This window comes from Anas platyrhynchos, chromosome 2 (genome assembly GCF_047663525.1).
Source record: "Anas platyrhynchos isolate ZD024472 breed Pekin duck chromosome 2, IASCAAS_PekinDuck_T2T, whole genome shotgun sequence".
NCBI lineage: Eukaryota > Metazoa > Chordata > Aves > Anseriformes > Anatidae > Anas > Anas platyrhynchos.
Genome location: NC_092588.1, coordinates 7,881,488 through 7,887,487, shown reverse-complemented (window position 1 = coordinate 7,887,487; position 6,000 = coordinate 7,881,488). Strand labels below are relative to the sequence as shown.

The 6,000-nt window shown below is 42.3% G+C and overlaps 1 long non-coding RNA gene across 1 annotated transcript in view; it reads right to left on the bottom strand.

The window, feature by feature from the left end:
• Positions 1–1,646: 1,646 nt before the first annotated feature.
• LOC113842928 (uncharacterized) overlaps positions 1,647–6,000 on the bottom strand; it is a 28,112-nt gene continuing 23,758 nt past the window's right edge. Inside the window, exon 3 of the long non-coding RNA XR_005263194.2 lies at positions 1,647–4,299. This is a non-coding gene — a long non-coding RNA (uncharacterized lncRNA). The remainder of the gene's footprint in view (positions 4,300–6,000) is intronic.

Below are 6,000 nucleotides of genomic sequence, written 5' to 3'. Positions count from 1 at the left end.
CTACCAACGCATATTTTCACCAAAATTTACTAAAAGGAAAAGAAGTTCTGGGAATGCCTCATTTCTAAATATACTGATCCTGTGGAAGACATATAGAGCCACAGACCAGTAATTGTCAGTCTAAAAAGGCAGCTGTGGTATGTTAGTAAATGTCTGTGTCCATGCACAACACACGTAAAAATCAGGCTATGCACATCGTTTTGTCAGCAAATACTGTAAAAGTGCTCACATGTTGGTGGTCCTCAAGTCTTTCCCACCTTCGGACAAAAAGATCAAATCACATATCCCGGGCTCCAAGATAATCCTAGATTATGGGCTTCTTGTCTCACGCTGTCCTGCATCCAGAGCATTGCAGCACCACACCCTGTTCTCAGCCCGCTAAACCAAGCTAATGAATCCTGTAATCAGGTCATCAGCCACCCCAGGGCACCCTACATGACTAATTGGTTAGAGAGTCACATGCAGGGTGTCATCTCTTTGAGCCGGAGGGGGACTGGGGCAGTGTGCTGCAGGTGAGATCCACTCCTTCCACACACTCGTGGGGTTGCACAGACTCTCTCCTTTATACCATAAATTCTCCCATTGCATGAGCCAACCCTTTACATAAATCTTGTCATGTGTATCTCTGTCCCATATGCTACAGGAGGTCCACTGGCACTTTCCATCAAGACTTTCTGCAGGGAAACTGAGGCAGAGAAAAACTGCTGATTATGGGGGCAATGCCAGGAAAAGAGGGTGTGGGCTGATGGCTCAGGACGGAGGTAGGAAGGGCACCACAGGGGGATGCCAAACAGAGCACAATGGACAACACCCACCAGTACTTGAAAGTGTCTCTACTTGAGATTTGAATGGAAACAGACCCATGGCCACTGCAAACCCAGTCATGGGTGGCATGGATGGCCAGCTCAGGGCTGTCAGGAGGCTGCTGAATAGATCGTGAACAAACAGCACAACTCAACCTCTGTAATTCTCTGCCAGGCTCCTCTAGCAGAACTTCGGCTAAGAGAGGTAACATTGCCTCGTCTTTGGCTGCCCATGTACTCAGGAGAAGGCAGCTGGTGCTCCAAGTAATAGCAAGATTTATCCAGGCATTGCAAACCTGCCGTCATGTGGAAACCTTCCCTCTAAGGCCAGGGAGGTCTGGTTATGCTCCTACTCTCTTATTCCATTCTCCCCTCAGTGCTGGTTCCTGAAAAAGGATCACATGTGTGCAGAGGTATTATTATTAGTAAAGCTGACTGCATTTTTTTCCTATGAAAAAATCCCATAAAACCTCCTTTCCCCTCCTTCACATGTCTTTGATTAAAAAATTTCAGTGCTTTTGTCTTCTTAAATACCAAAAGACTTCATTTTCAATTCTGGAATCACAAAGAGTAATTTTCATGACATTATTGAAACAAGTATAACTGAAAATATGTGTGCATTATGGGGTCAGATCTGCTTATCAGCATTATGTTGTATCTGATCTGCAACACATTTGAGATCAGCCTGAGGAAATTGCTGAAGATTGAAACTGGCAGTCCACTTAGGATCTTTCATAGATGACTATGGCGGTGCCACAGAAATAGGATAGGAAGATTTAACCTAACAATACTCATTTGAAGAAAAAAAAGGAAAAAAAAAAAAAAAAAGCTTAAAAAGCAATGTGACACAGATTACTGTTTATTGCCAGTGCTGTTTGGAGTAATCAGGCAGCAATGCTGGATTTACATGATAAATGGGGCAAAACTGGTGGATCCCTATAACCCAGAGCTGTGCATCTGGGGCTGACTGCTGCTGGCAGATTGAATTGTGCAGCCCTTGGGTGATTACCCACCTTCCTACCACCTTCAGAGAGCCAAAGAGGGACATAGAAAAGTACATAATACATGGTCTGTGCAGAACTAATAATATTAATAAAGAGAATACACATTTTGACCTCAGTTTTCAGACACCCTGGGGAAAAATAGTAATAGCAATGGGAGTTACATTGTCTTATATATACCAATTCAATCATTGTACAAGAGAGTAGAAACAAATCCATAACATTTGTTTACAGCTCAGTTAGTCAGACACCAAACAGTAAACACTTTCAACCTAGAAAGATATACCACATGCTCTTGCAAAGATGCACCGCTGCTATTTTAAAGCTCATGATTTTGAGATACTTGATAATTCCTAACAAAAAGCAGGAGTAAAGCCTACACACAGACTCAGTTCATTTAGCCAGTGATGATACAGCTCATGTTGACAATAAAAGTTGATCAAATCTCCTCCCAGATTACATCAGCAATAAAAATATATATAAACGGGCTCCTATTGCTTATATATCTTGACTTTTCATGAAGAGTTTTAAGGGCTTTATTGCTATTGTAGTTCATATTATGATTCTCTCCCACTCTAAATCAATACAGCATGCCAGCAAAGCTTTGTATTTTAAGTATGCTGTAACCTGGAAGTACTGGAGAGAGTGAAGATGTCTTCTGATGTGTTTGGATGCAAGCCAGGCTGTTCTGGCCTTAGCTGAGATGGGCAGGCCCTTTGCTTCAACTCCTCACTTCCAGGGTTTTGGAGGCTGGGTGTATCTCTTAGCCAATACATTTAAATGTCAAGTAGATTTGTGCTGACAGTTTCAGATGGTGTTTCACTGTGCTGTATGGATCCAGGCTGCTGGTGGCTTAGTCCTTGCTGGGTTTTGCTCAGTGGGTTTCAAACGGAGCTTTCCTTGTGCACAGAGGCTGCTGGGCTAGGGGAAAGAAGGGATCCCTGGGCAAGGGATTTTCATGTTGTTTGGTTGTGCTTTGAGAGTCAGGTGTTCACATCTCCATGAAATACAAACATGAACAGGCCCAAGAATTTCCTGGCAATTTCTCTCCATACCAGAAACAAACACTGCAAGGCTCCGACAACCACTGCATGATGTGCACAACAGGACAATAAACATTATGAACACTTTGCTCTTACAGTTTTTGAAGATGTAAATGGTTTAAATTGCCTCAATCATCATAACATAGCTGGAAGAGGGACCACAGCCTGCCAGATAATGTCCAGCATTGACCAGAAGAGCAACTCCTGCACAGCAACATCATGACTTGGAAGAACTCACTCAGACGTATTTGTTACATGTCATCCTGTTTCTTTTGGATTTTGTTCTTCACATGTCTTATAATGAAGATTAAGGAAAGAATATTGTTTTAGCCAGGCCACAAGGAATATGAGATTCTTATTTTTAACATGGTTCTCCCTACAGGCTTGCAATTATTTTTGCTGGCAAAATTATATTAAATTTTTCTTTTCTTTTCTTTCATTTCCTTCCCTTCCCCCCCCCTTTTTTTTTTTTTTTTTTTTTTTTTAAGGAAGAATCCTGTCACTTCTTTCCTTCTTTCTTTCTCTTTCTTTCTTTCTTTCTTTCTTTCTTTCTTTCTTTCTTTCTTTCTTTCTTTCTTTCTTTCTTTCTTTCTTTCTTTCTTTCTTTCTTTCTTTCTTTCTTTCTTTCTTTCTTTCTTTCTTTCTTTCTTTCTTTCTTTCTTTCTTTCTTTCCTTTTCTTTCTATTTTTTCCCTCTTTTTTGGGGGGTGGGGCAGGGGAGGTTGGTGTCAAAAGCCCATTATTCTCTTCTACTTTCTTGGCACATGCTGAGTCCTGGTGGTAAAGAAGTGCTACAGCACAACAAATTTGAGGGAGAAAACAAACTTCAGGTATCCTAGACCCCTTTTTCTTGTCTCAAAGTATGAAACTGTCTGCTGATACATTGCTTGTCATTAGCAATATAAAAATCGTTTTGCATACTCCTTTGTGATACTTCACTTTTCCCTCATGCTTCTCCACATGTCCATTCATAGGCTGATGAAGAACAATTCACTCAATTCACTTTTTATGCAAGGACTGTGTCTAGCACATGATGCAGGGATTTTTTGACCAGGCATGAAAGGACATAGTCCTTCGCCTTGCATCCTGTCAAGAGACAGTTCCGTTTTTAACAGAGGAGCAGCACTTGTGGATAGCAGCCAAGGAAGCGTCCTGAAGCTGAGCTGATATGTTGTAATGCTTGTGTGACTGGCTCATATTTGGGTGTGTTTGTTGTGGTTTTCTTTGCACTGGAAATGAGAAGCCGTTCTTGGAGAGGATGGGTGCTTGCACAGCCTGTGATGTGCCTCATTTTCTTCTCTACGCACTGATGACATGGTCACTCTGGCAAACCCCACCTCTCCTCGGGCTGCTCAGCAGTTTAAGCACATTGCAAACTGTCACATTCTATCCTGGACAAGCTCCTCTTTTGGCTTCTGCAACTTCCGATGATCTTCACAACAGACTTGGGCTGCTGATAAATGGAAGTCTTGGGTTTCAAAGTAAGTACAGGTATTACTAGTACAGAATTCAAGTTCCCTGACACCCTGAACCAGCTTCTCAAAAAGATTTTCCCATGTCAAGCTCTCTCTGCTTTAATGTTAATTATTACATATAGAATCATAGAATCATTGAATCATTGAATCATAGAATCACAGAATGGTGAAAGAGACCTTAAAGCCCATCTAATTCCAACCCCCTGCCATGGGCAGGGACACCTCCCACCAGACCAGGTTGCCCAAAGCCCCATCCAGCCTGGCCTTGAACACCTCCAGGGATGGGGCACCCACAGCTTCTCTTCCAGGTCTTCACCACCTTCTGAGTAAAGAATTTCTTCCTTATATATAATCTAAATTTCCCCTCTTTTTAGTTTAAAGCCATTCCCCCTTGTCATATCACTATACCCCTTGACAATGAGTCTCTCTCCAGCTTTCCTGTAGGCCCCCCTTAGGCACTGGAAGGTTTTTATAAGGTCTCCCTGGAGCCTTCTCTTCTTCAGGCTGAAGAACCCCAACTCTCTCAGCCTGTCTTCACAGGAGAGATGCTCCAGCCCTTGATCATCTTTGTGGCCCTCCTCTGGACTCGCTCTATCAGAGTGTTACCAATTAAACATAAATGAAGTTGTTGTACAATACTGTAGACTACTAATTAAAATACTGTCTGGGCAGGGGTGAACTCTTCCAAAGAAAACAAGGACTCAAAGCCTAGGTTTCCAAGACTAGATTACACTGATCAGTATGCTACTGGTTAAAGAGCAATGGCAGCTCAGATGTGATTCATTTCATCTGAGTTTCACCAGCTTTTGGCATCAACTCTAAACAGGACAAAAGAGAAAGATACTTTAAGATGATGATTCATGATGGTTATTTGGTGTGTGTGTGTGTTTATTATTATTATTATTTTTGGTTAGTCTGTTTTTGGTTTTAAGGAAATCAAACAGAGAGATTAAATGAGGGGGAGGGGGGCAAGAGCAAAACAGGGTAACAAGAAGTGGAACGGACATCAGGAAACGGACAGTGCAAAACCACAGGAAACTGCAATGTTCCAAAAAAATATCACAGGGCAAAGTAACAGGATCAACAGTGGGGAGGCCAGGGACACCAGCTAGGCAAGTCCAATTGCAACCTGCCAATGTATGCCCGTCACCTGTTTGGTCAGACCCCACAGCTGAGAAAAGCAAATGGCTGGCCACATGGAGGACCCTGATGAGTCTCAGATCTGAAATGACACTGAGCTTCTTCTGAGAAGAAATTCAAACGCGGAAGCTGATACCCCATGGAGAAAGCATAAAGTACCAGTAGTTCTAGGTGCCTTCAGATGCAGATTTTGAGTGTCTGTTGGCACTTGGACTGTTGCTTCCTTTTGTCTCCATAATCAATAAGTTGAAAGGACATTTTAACTTTAAAAAACATCAGTAGGCACTCTAACCTATGGTTGCACAATCCTGGAGGGAGGTTTTTACTGTAGATGGAATAAACAGCTTTGCTATCAACCATCCCTTTACAAAACAGTACCAAGAATGAACTGTTTGTGGCAGCCCTATGGTCAGGTGAATTCATTTAATGAATAACAGCAATGGATATACACTCAGCAAAATTTCACATAGAGGCAAAGGGCTTAGCTCTTGCCAGGGCAGAGTTGATGGGGGAGCTGCAATGTTGACAACTGACACAGG